Source organism: Elaeis guineensis, chromosome 3, assembly GCF_000442705.2.
Source record: "Elaeis guineensis isolate ETL-2024a chromosome 3, EG11, whole genome shotgun sequence".
NCBI lineage: Eukaryota > Viridiplantae > Streptophyta > Magnoliopsida > Arecales > Arecaceae > Elaeis > Elaeis guineensis.
This window is the reverse complement of record NC_025995.2, coordinates 119,973,593-119,986,784: the sequence shown is the minus strand read 5'-3', so window position 1 is coordinate 119,986,784 and position 13,192 is coordinate 119,973,593.

The window sequence follows — 13,192 nt, the reverse complement described above, 5'->3', positions numbered from 1 at the left end:
TGAAAGCAACTCTACGGTCTTTTAAAATCACACACATACATATAGAGAGGTAAATAGAGCTGCAGATTAGATAGCAATTACATGAATTCTATGCTCTAGACTTATTTCTTAGACACACTTATTGATTTTTTTAATATTTTATTTACTGATTTCTATGGATATTTTTATTCTAGATTGATTTAATAAATTTATTTTTATCAAAAATAAATATGTTAGAATGCCACTTAAATTCTACGAGATCATGCACAACTCATTTGGTATTCTTTTCTCGCTCATTTAGGTGATGTAAGCGGGTATCTTGATGGTCCAAGTCTACCCGATAAACATGAGCCTAAGTCGGCATTTTATTAATATTAGTTTTTTGTTTTGAGAAAAAAATTAATTTTTTATCAACTTTTCTTATTATGCAACATTCAATTGATTTTTACTAGATAGGGATATTTATGTTCAAAACCTAATTATAATTTGTTGTTGCCAAAATCTGTTTGATGATGTTATGATGATCTAGAAATTTGGAGGACATTGATCGATCTGCTTGGTCCGTCACAGTGAAAGATGGAACAACGATTTATTGTGGAGAGATGCAAATCTACACTTAAAAAAAGAAAGGTTCATTAGATTTGCTCTGATCGATTCTTTCGATGTCTAAATCAGATAGGATATTGGGAGCAATATGAGAGGAAAAAAAAGAAAAGAATATGGTGTAGAATAACATGTTCTCTCTTTCTCTTTTGCATACGGGGCCTTGAGCCTGTTTTATAGATGAACAGTCATTGTCCCGTTAGACTAGAGTCCACATTTTAGTGAGAAACTATCTTTTGGCCTTCCTTATCTAGCTCGACTTGGAAACACGGTCCCATTCAAATTGGTCTCTTGATGATCTGGATTGTTTTGTATAAAATAATAAATGGAATAGGACGGACTAAATAGCTTAGTTTGGCTTAATGGTCAACCTTCTTCTGATTGGCCTTCCATCGATCGATCTTTTTCTGGTCGATCAGTTCTGATCGGTATAGCTCTAGTTGGCCTGGTTGTGGTCAATGTGCAAGAGACTAGCCCCTCCAACCTTGCAGGTCCTTTGACCTTATTTATATAAAGAAAGGAGCGTGAAACTTTTACAATTACATGTGGAAATCAAGGGATGAGCTTTTCTTATGTGAATTTCCTTAATTGTGGAGCTCTAACTATCCAGAGTTCAAATTTGTTTAAAAGTGCTTGTCACATGAAAAATAGGTTGGATATAGTCCATGTCATAATTCTTAGTCCATGTCACATGAAAAATAGCTTCTCCCTTCAACAAATGCTGTAGAAATTTTATTGAACTATAAGTACATCAAGACCATGTGCAATAACTTGAATGTGAATTTTACCAAAAAGAAAAAAAAAAACTTGAATGTGAATTATGTAATAGCCATGGCTGGTGGAAATTTTTGTTCTTGTTAGTTAGTAGAGTTAATCTATATCATCATTTAATGCTCTCTGAATATTTGAATGGATTAGAAATCGCAAAGGATCAGATCGGTCAATACTTATATCCATCCTATAATTAAAAATCTTGTATCTATATTTATCCTATACCCATCTCGAGTTGGGTCAAGTAGAGGTATGGAATGGATCAAATTGGGTCGGATAGATACAAGTGGTCGGATTGGATTGGATAAGAAACTTATGATATAAATATTATAACATAATTATAATTTTGAAAAAAAAAATAGATTAAGATATTTTAGATCAGATTCGGATGGAATGATGTCATTATCCATATATGATCCGAACTATTTTGAATATGTTTTTAGAACCTATACTTGTTTTGGATTTTAATCAGATCGTATAAAATTCATTCCAGTCGAGACAAATCGGATCAAATATTTGATAGATTGGCTAAATTGTCAAACCTAGAATGACTCATTGGTGCAGCAAAGTTAATCTATGTCCTTGCTTCCTTACTCTTTGAAATTTTTTCTCCCTATATTTTCATTTTCCATAACAAAATAAAACAGTGAATATCTGAATGTCGGCCGGAAATAATTAAAGGATAGCAATACCTAGCAAGTTATATAATTCAACTTCTGTTTGGCACCCTAGTGATATCTTTGTCAGCAAGTTATTAAACAAATCTACTACGTGTTCGCTAAATGGACAGTCTGCCTAAATTAGTACAATAAACATGGATAGATTTTTGGAAAATTTGATATGTATAAAAAGCCTTTCTGTCTTGCAATTTAAGATTCTTTCCTTTTTAGTTCATTCACCTCCTATAAATATTGCAACCACATTGGCAAATATTTATATTATCTATTTTTTTTAATCAGAAATCAAATAACAGGAAGGAAAGGAAGGGAAATGTCTGGTTGCCATGTAAGTAATTGTTCTTGAAGTGTTAAATCAAGTAAAATGATGGTTTACCTAGAATAATAGGATGAGATTATTTTTTTAGAGTTTAGATCATCAGCACTGTACCTTTTGAACTATGAAATTCTATACCATTCTAGATGATAGAATATTATATCATCCTAGATAGATGCCACATCATCCATATTAAAGATGGACCGTCATTGTTTATTGTGAAAATATAATCATGCTCGGTGCTATACACAGCAGCATGCTCTAAATAAGCGACAAACACCTATTATCGAGATAGATGATGTGGTAGCTATTTAATATAGTATACAGCATATTGCGAAAGGCACGTCTCAATGAATCTGGATCTATTTTTTTATTAAAAAAATTAAAGTGGATAGAGATCCATTAAAAAAAAAAAAAAAAAGTTGAAGTTGACCCGTGCCTACATATTTTCCGGACACTTCCTGGACATCAGATCACCATTAAGGAACATGTTTGGTTACATAAACATGGTTAAATTAGATGCTGCACCAAATTTCCTTTAAAGTTCTTACCACCAGATACAATGATTAATTAGTTGAAACATGCTAAGTTTTTTCCAAGCTAGGTGTTCTGTTACATAATAAAAATTCTAATTTTGTGCAGCATCTATTTGAAGGTGAATTGGGTGGGTTGTTAGCCCTCCCCTTTCATTTTGAAAAAGAATCAAAACACTGCTGACTGTTCTCTCCACTGCTGACTGTTCTCTCCGTTAGTCGGTTGAGACTAGTTCACCGGGTTAAGGTTTAGGAAAGATCAAATTTTAATAATTTAGATGTAAGAATGAATCTTGTTTGGCCTGATCAAATTCTATCTCTTTGCTCCAAAATCAAAAGCGACTTTATTAGAATCCAAATCTTTAGTGTAGGACTCAAGCAGCGGAGAAAATTGGATGTTTGGATCTTATATTGCAATGTTGTATGGATGTTTGTAGTGATTTTTTGAGTCGAAAAATTATCGATTAAAATTATTTTTTCATCTGAACTTTGGACTATTGTGAGACCATCGACTAAAAATAAATTTATATTTATTTAAAATTTTTAATCAAATTTAAATAATATATAAATTTTTTATTTAAATTTTTTTTAAAAAAATATTAAATTTTTTAATTTAAATAATTGATGTTGTGATTTGTTATTGAGTGATTCAAAATTCACGTGCTAGAACGGCTCTGACTAATAATTTCTCCACTGCCTGTATTTCTGTCCAAGTTTGTCCAATCCAACCATGCGGTCCACTTCAGATGGGTCCTGTCACTGATTGGAGCGACGCTCCAAAACGGACTGTAAACAATATCTCATGTGAACTAAAAGATTGAATGGAAACGACAAACGGGGGAGAATCTGAACCCGTTGATAGCCGTATGTTTCGCTTGTACGCAACAAATTCGATTGCCTTCAAACAAAAATCTGCGACGTGTCTCTCTGCAGATTAAGTACATGCCTCCTGGAAGGAGGGGCCAGCCCTCCCTCATTTTTAACAAGGATGCGAATTTATTTTGTCACATACCGTGTGATACTATACCCGACCTGCATAAAGAAAATAGCGGGGCCCATTGATTAGCCGACAAATTATATTTCTTTTTCAGATCAATATAGATAAGCGGCATATATTTATTCTAAGCCGTCGTGGGTTACTTGGTTTTTTTTTGGGCAAAGGTTCGTGGGTTACTTGTTTAATAAAGTCTTTTTATGCGTCGAAGGGAGGCATATCTTTATTATGTGAATTTTAAACTAAACGAATGAAATTTATATGAGCTTCTTTGAGGAAACGCAGCGATGGAGCCACAAGTCGAGGACACTAAGGGCCTGTTTGTTTTGGCAGATCCAAATGCTGCCCCTAGAACCCAAACATGTTCGGCTTGGGGAATCTCACCAGTGTGCGGCAACTTGAGTTACGAAGTAGGCTCGGAACAAGCATTTGGGCTCGCAGCCGAAACGATTGCTCTTTTTTCCATGTCCTGAACCAAGCTATGCTCCCCTGTTTTCCATGCTCCGATTGGTCATTCTGACGCTCTGATCGTCCATTCCAGGACCAGTCGCAGACCACCTCGGCATCTTGATTGACCACTTCGATGCTCCACTTGGCCATCCTAGTGCTTGGATAGACCATCCCGGAGCTCTAATCGATCACTTCGGTACTCTGTCCCTCCGTCCCGGCACTTCGATCCACCATTCCGGTGACTCCGATCGACTACATCAGCACTCCTTTCCTTTGCCAATTATCCCGATTGGCTATAAACGAAACAAAAGAAGAAGGAAGAAGTCTATCAACGTATGCGTGGGTTAAGGTTGGTTGACCAATTGAGAAAGCTCAACAAGCGTTCGACAAAATGGTCGAGAAGGTAGAAGTCTGCCCTCATGAAGACCTTCAATTCATTTGATTTAGCTACTATATATAAGATGGACTGCATTGATGCCTTATAGGTGTCTGATAAAATGGTGAGGAAATGATTAGTAGCTTCTAGCTGTTGTCTATCGCATCTGGCCAAACAAAACTATTTCGATTACATACATCCCTTTCTACTGATAACTAAGCTGCTGCAATATCTTTTGCAGCACATCTTCAATCATAACCAACGAGACAGCCCCTAAAACCAACGATCCATGCAACAAATTATTTCAATACATGGACCAAGGCTTGCAACCCCATCTCCATAAATTCTGTCGGGGTCTCAGGGCCAACCCAACCGACATGCCACTAGATGAGAAAAGAGAGATGCTGACACTCTAGGTTAGGTGCCACTCTTCCTCCATGGTCCCTGGCCTATTTTGTTGGTTTCCTACTGTGGCCCTTGTTCTCTTTTGCCGTGAAAAACACTCTTTATCACTTAAAAAATTAACAAAGGTTTTTGAAGCCTAACCGTATTGGCTTATAGGTTAGGTATCGCTCATCGCCTTTGAGGCTGCTGTGCCGCGGGCCTCATTTGGTTTGTTAAATAGGAAAACATCTTATCTTCAAGTAGAAGCCGCAAAGATTCCCTTGCAATATGTCTCTTATCTCTATTCCTTCATTGGAATGCTAAAATTCCCTGCTTGAAATGGAGGTGGATTGCCTTGCTTATTCTCCCCATTCTTGGCGATCTTGTCTGGCTGAAATGAACCTCTTGGGGTAGTGCGTCGAAGCCTAGGAATCAAATGGCTTTTGCCTCCTCAGGCTTATTGCAATATTGTAAGGGTTAAGAGATCTGTTGGCTCTCCTCCAAAAGATTGTCCGTTTTGGAGGATTTACTGTATCCAAACTTATATTTTATCCATTTGTCTGCTCTTTAAATGAAGCATTATGTAGGAGCAGGACAAATGCAACTAGAAAACAGCATCATGCCCCTTGAGTCACAAGCCAACCGTCCTTGTGCTAGCTCCAATTGCCACCACATGTTCCTGGACTTCAGGCAGCCAACTGTTAATTTTTCTCTTGAAGTTTAGCGGACAAGTGTGGATACATTACAAACAATCAAAGCTGTCACATCGGCAGTTTGTGATGGGTTAGGACCTAGTGGTATGATGCTTCTTCCCTTGTCCAACCGACATCTTACCCTCGATTGAGACCGCTAGATTTTTATGCCAATTAAATCAAAACCAAGTTGAAGCTTCCTAACGTTCTCATCCGAAAAAACTCTTGTAATCAACTTTTTCTTTTCACCTCTCTTGTCCTCCTCTCTTCCTCCTTTATTTTGTTACACTTTTATTTACATTATACCTCTCTTTCATTTACTGAATGAAAGCAGTTAAGGCCACTTCTTCTTCTTTCTTTCTTTCTTTTTTTTTTTTTGAAAAAAAAAAAAAAGGAAGAAGAAGAAGAAAAGCTACTTATTGCTTTATCATTCTTTCCCGTCATTGGACAAAACTAGGAACAGGACAAATAATTTTCTCAATGCCCATTCGGCTACTAAACTACGAAAACAACTAGGAAGTATCAAGCTGTTGGTCGAGCAAGCGCGCAGTTATTCGACTCACAACCCACAATAGAATGCTGTGCACTTTGCAATAAAAGTTTCGAGGTCGTACAACTGTCCTCCCTAGGTTGCTAGGGTGGCATATGATTACCATTTTTATATGTTCTGGGAAACAAAGGAAGGAGGAGGGCAGCATCATCACCCGCCATTATGCTCCTCACATGGATGAATGAACTGTCTTCGTACAGTTCTGGCTCTTTACTTTCATCTCGAACAGAAATCATCCATTTCTGATAGGTATCCTTCGTGCTCGGGTCTATTGAATATGGGATTTCTCTTGGCTTTTCCTCAATCTCAACACCCTTTAAGCATCTTGATCTTCCCCAGCTAATGCATGTGTATGTAATAATCCTTCATGCTATGAATATGTCTGGCTTTGTTTGGTAGGAATGCCGAATGAGGGCATATAACCTTGGGGTTGTCCACCGAGGGAGCAGCCCAAGGGCGCACAATATCTTTATGATATTCTTTCTGAGGATATCCTAGCATGTGGCAAGCTTAAAGCGGTTAGAACACAGAGCGAGCTACGTCCATGAAAAGTACACTTTTTTCTCAAATTGGCATGGACGTGTCTCCCCTACACATGGCCTCTACGTGGCATGCGTATTCCAACAAGCGCTCACGTTCTCAACCCATTATGTTACCACCTCTTAGGTCGACACGTGGGCCCATGTCAATTGTTTTTTTTTTGAAGGCTTTATGTAGACTTGAGCGAGAGAGAGAGAGAGAGAGAGAGAGAGAGAGAGAGGGGGTAGGATTTATAGCCAGAAAGCTTGCAAGTACTAGCTAGCACTAACTCTTAGGGCGGAAGTACCGAGTAACACAATCTTTCAAAGTGACTTGCACTGAGGCCGGGTTAAAAGAAAAAAAATAGTGTCTTAATTTGAGGGTGCGTCTGGGCTTGGGGAGAAGTACAAATAAAACAGTCCGTCGTTGATGTAAATTGTGAATGTCGAGTCCTGGGAACTTGGTAGCCGGTCCCACCGGATCCCACTTGTTTGATTCTAGCTCTCTCGGTAGTGGTGTTTTTTTGATTGTCTGGTACGTACGAAGCGAGGTTAAGGTAACCTCACCGTGTCTCGATAAAACTCATGGAGAAATCGGTCAGGAGGTAATTCATGAATCACAACAAAAGACTGTGGTACAACCTGCGTTACTTTCCGCATGATTTAAGGGAAAAAGGTCAGCTCTTATGCAACATACTTTTGTGGAGCGGACGAGTTTTTTAAGAGGCCGTTTATACTGATTAGTGGTACAAAAAGGTGGTTTCGCACGTGCACTGCATGCTTTTGGTGGTATGAGATTATAACACATCCTTAAGAAAGTTGTGGTCCTTAGATGGTCCAAAATGGGCCGTCCGTGATGCTCTTAAAACATCTTGCTTTTAGGTCACGGGGTGCAAGGAAAAAGTGCTAGCTGAAATACACTGTGACTGTCAAGTGTGGAGGAGAGATAGGACCAGCTCGTCAATTACAGCAATTCAGATCTTTCTATAGCATACAAGAGTTGTGAAGAAGAACTGAGAGAAAATAGACAGAGAGCTAAGCAAGGAAAACCTCATTAATTTATGTTCCTGGATGTGTGTATCAACCACATGCTTACACCATGTTTTATATGTTCACCAAAGGAAGTCATATAGAAAACTTGACTATTTTGTTTGAGACCTTAGTTAACCTAGTAAATTAATGGTTGTTGATCCTTGTTCTTGGCATTGGATTCTTGTGAGTCATACGGGATCGAAGTAGTTTATATTGTTAGAAATAGAATGTCATCAAATGAGACAGGAGATAGGTCTATATATACAGACTCGAGTTTCTTTAATTACCTCACTGCATGTTATTCTTATCTAAACCTAGAAATCCCGATGGCTTTTCTCTTCATAAGGGTATTCGCTCCCCACGCTTTGGGTTCTTCACCCCCCCCCCCCCCTCTCTCTCTCTTAAAAAACAAAAGGTCATTGGCTTATCTGAAGTGCTTGATGAGACCTAAAGCTTTGGTTCATCCCTTGGCTGTAGCGCTGGATGATGGTGTTTGTCCTTAGTGTTGTCAACATTATGATGGTCCCGAATTCGATTCGGTAGGCTTCTAGCATGTGGCCCTGCCATTAGTGTACATGAGAGTGCTCTTATCAGTGAGAAACAAACGAATTGATCCTGACCTGAGGTTTGCTGTGTGAAAACCATGTGAATAGTTCGTACCTTTGCTTGTTGCTTGTGAGGTGATGTTGATTGGCTCCTCGCGCGTATATATACAACTGCAACTGCACCGCAAGTTTGGGTCGTTTTGGAACTTGGGCACACGCTGGATTCCTACTGCTTTTTTTTGCTTAAAGATTCTTTTATGAAACCATTTCAGTAATAATTCTTTTAAGATCATTAAATAATCTTCCTTTATTTTATCTCGCTATGGAGAGAGAGAGAGAGAGCGCATCATTAACCGAGAATAGGGGCAGTTCATCAGTGACACGGGCCGATTAGATTTATGGCCATCTGACGTTGTAGTCTGTTGTCATGCCTAGTGACACGGACCGATTCTTTTTATGTCGTAGTCTGTGGTCATGGGGTCTTGGGCCATATGCCCAGGCCTTTGACGCAGGCACATTGAACTCGCTGTTTATTTGATCGTCATTACAATGCCTATTGCTCGTTCCGAGCAGCACCGGCAGTCTCACCTCTTTGGGTAATATAACCAAGTTTACCATATATTGCTAGAGAAGTCCATCTCTCCACCATTAGGATTTTAATAAGTCCATGATGGCTATGCTATTATTTAGTTGACTAGAAAGATACAAAGTATAACTCTCCATTTGATTTTCTATTATATTGTTTATAACCTAAAAATGACATTGTCATGGATATGCTGCCTTTTTAAAATACTATAGCTAATTAATTATTATATTTATATTAGAATTAACATAGGCACCAAATGTTTTTCCAGTTATTTGGCATTACTAGTATAGATATGCAATCACTATGTATTCCTATTAAATGCTATCTCTGGATTTATGCTGGAGAGGATGGGTAGATTTGAGTATCATGGATCCAAATCTCATGATAGCGGAGCCTTATGCGCTAGAATATCCCTTTTTTAAACATATATTAATATTAAAATAAAAGATAATTGCATTCTAAGGACAATGAACTTGCTAAATAAAACAAAAGTTTGTTAAATAATGAATAAAATAATAGAAATAGTGGTAAATGATGGTATAGCATGAGGTTAATGTAATCACGCCCTGGGCTCAAGTCTAGTGCAGCTACTCTACCCCCCACCCCCACCCCCGGCCCAAGAAGCTTCATGCACTTCAATTTTTTTTTTCTAAATTTATATTAAAGTTATTAAAATAAAAATATTGTTGGATTCCAGGGATAATAAAGTTCTAAATAATGAGTAAAACAATGGACATAATGCTAAACGGTGGTTCAAATACAATCATGCCCTCGGCTCAAATCCAGTACAGCTACTTTCATATACTTGAACGGCTTTTGCCCGGTACCGGACGGGGCCGTAATAAATGGACCTAAAGGTGCCTGGTGGGCAGCTGACGCGGTCCTTCCCATTCAAGCCGAAGGTCCCCATTTACTCCAAACCAACCCTGGGCCAGCCAGCCTGCTAATGTATACCTGTTTCAAGTCTGGTTACTGCTATCAAAATCGACCATTCCAATTTCCAAAGACCGTGACAAGGCCTAATGCTAGGTAGCAACTAGCAACTTCTTGTGCAACTCCCCGCTACAACCTCGTGCACTAGGCCCCAATTTAGGAGAAGCACGAAGCTCGAGGCCAGATCCCTGACGCACGTAAAGCCTTACCAGAAGGCCGAGCCTGCTGCGAACATGATGGCCCAGGCTATGATTTATGGGCTTCAGGGTGCAACTACAGCGCCAAGAAGGCCGAGCCTTCTCTCAATTAAAAGGCCTGTAGACCAAGCTTTACTGAATGGACCAAAATCAGGCTTGGGTCAAGCAAAATCAAGTTGGGGTCACAAATAGGAAGAGAAAGTCTTTGTGCACCACTTACGGTGCAAAAAATTGACGTGAAGTGCACCACTTAATTATATTAGAGCACATAGCGTACTTAACGATAGGACATACATTTAATACCACTCAATTTTTTCTTTCTCCAATTTTTAGTAACGAAATATCGTTTTCTTCATAGAACAAAGAAGAAACAGTATTATTATTTCCTTATGTCTTGTATGACATCTCCTGAATATATATATATATATATATATATATATATATATATGACATCCTGAACCATACCTATGACTTCCTGTATATTTATGATATTCTGAACCATATATATGGTTTCTAATATCTTATATGACTTTCTGTGAATATATATGACATCCTGAACAATATAAATGACTTCCTGCGAATATATATGATATCCTGAATAACATATATGGCTTTTTCTAATACCTTATATGACTTTCTGTCAATATATGTGATATTCTAAATAATATATATGACTTTCTGTAAATATATATGACATTCGGAATAATATATATGTCTTTATGATGCCTTATATGACTTCCTGTTGATTATATAAGGCATCAGAAAGTTATATAAGGCATCAGGAAGTCATATATATTATTCAGGATATTATATATATTCACAAAAAGTCATATATGACATTAGAAAGTCATATATATTGTTTAGGATGTCATATATATTCACAAGAAGTGATATATAGGGATGCACATGGGTCAAGTTAGATCGAATCATGAGTGACCTCGATCCGACCTGGTCTCTTGATCGAGTCCTAATGTTGGATCCAGATCCAACCCAATTGAAAATCGGGTCGAATCGGATCGGATCGATAATCAAAAAATCTGCCCCATTGGATTCATTTGGGCCGAGTCGGGTTCATGTATAATTCGATCCCAATCTAAAAATTTTAGATCTGACTCGGATCCAAATTCTGATCGGGCATTGTTCATATGATAAATCAACATATGTAAAGTTTATAACAAAAAAAAATAAACATCACTTTATCTTAGCTATTAATTTATAAGTAATTTCTTAAAATTTCATAGTCAAGTTGAGTAAAACTGTATGAAAAATAATAATACTATAAGAGCATTTAGAATTCTAATCCCACTTTATTTGTTCTATAGTTTACATGTTAGATTCAATATTGAATTTGGATCAGAGCGGATTGGGTCGGATCCAAATTCAGTAAATTCAAACCCGATCCGGAATATTGAATGGATTCAATTTTAGAACCCAACTTGCCCTGCGGGTCCTTTAAAATGGATTGGATCGGATCTAAGGGGGTCGGACTGGGTCGGATCATGGGTCGACCCGAACCATTTGCAGCCTTCTTCATATATATTATTGCAGATGTCATATATATTTACAGAAAGTCACATAAGACGTTAGGAAGCTATATATATTGTTCAGGATGTCATATATATTATTCAGGATGTTATAAAGATATTGAAAGTTATATATATCCATAGAAAGTCATACAAGGCATTCAGAAATAATAATACTATTTTTTCTTTGTTCTATAGAGAGACTAGTATTTTCGTCATTCAAAAATAAAGAGAAAAAAAAAAATGTTGAGCGGTATTAAATGTTTATCCTATCTAAATGCACTATGTGCCTCCATATTATTAGACGGTGTACTTTTATTATACCACGTGCAGTGTACAAATAGGAAATATCAGTACCATGTATTAAATGGTCACATTCATATTCTAGATAGCTTGAAGCCATGTTGACAATTGTATCAAAAATACCAGCCCAGCAACTCATAAAAATACCCACTGTCCCCCTACTTGAAGCAGTCAAATCCAATTTTATATTTTTTTTCTATTTTATAATTGATTCATAAGTGAAATAAAACGGTAAGAAGGATTGTAAACTTAAAGAGTTTTTTTTTTTTTTTTAAAGTTCAATAATGATGGTAAGTGATTTAAGAACTTCAAATGATCTTTAAGTTAACATACCAACTAGCTTATCCGAAATGCTGAAGAGAAAAATTGGTGTCTTCACTCTAGTCCTATATTTTAGAGGTGTTTCCTATAGTGTGAAGGACTATTTTTGATCACTTAATTCACTCTGAGAATGAAAGAGGATTTTATGCCCTCAACTGATTTATTGAATCAATAAAATTGAAAGTGTGTGCATTTTACCAGCTAAACTAGTTGACATCCATTAACTTAGCTCAAGAAGTAGCTTGAACATGAATACATAACCCACTGATTTTTAATTTCTCAAATTAAGTCTACCACAAGACTTATGTTAACCTTGAATGATCTTTATTAGCTTAAATAAAATAAGAAAATTCCAAGAGAAACAAATCCTCATTTAGCTTTTATGTGAATATTTTTTTTTTTCCTGAAAATATCAGTTTTTTTTTCTTCTGAAAATATCAATGGACTGAATTCATGATTTTTTCAGAAAAAAAAAAATTGTGAATCCACTAGGTTACCATCTTTACAACATAAATGCAGATTAACTGATATTGCAGATATGATACAGATTTAGATTGGGTCTGGTTTGAGCAAAATTTTATCCAATCCAAACTTGCAAAATGCAACGCCTCTGTTCTTCTCCTTTCTGCAATCCTTCTCGACGAATTACTTCATCTAGCTCCCTACATAAAAACTATCCTCATTCTCCTTTCGTTCCCAATCCTCCGCCCTTGCTCTTTTCCTTTTGTTATCATAGGAACCTCTTGTTCTTGACCAGATCTATAACCCAAAACCGCTGGATCCATGTAATTGATAAATGTGAAAGACAACAAGCTTTTGATTACTCAGTCTTAATATGAAAATAGAGCGCGTATGTCATTATATTTACAATAACGATACATGATTTTGTAAATATTATTAAGATTACAA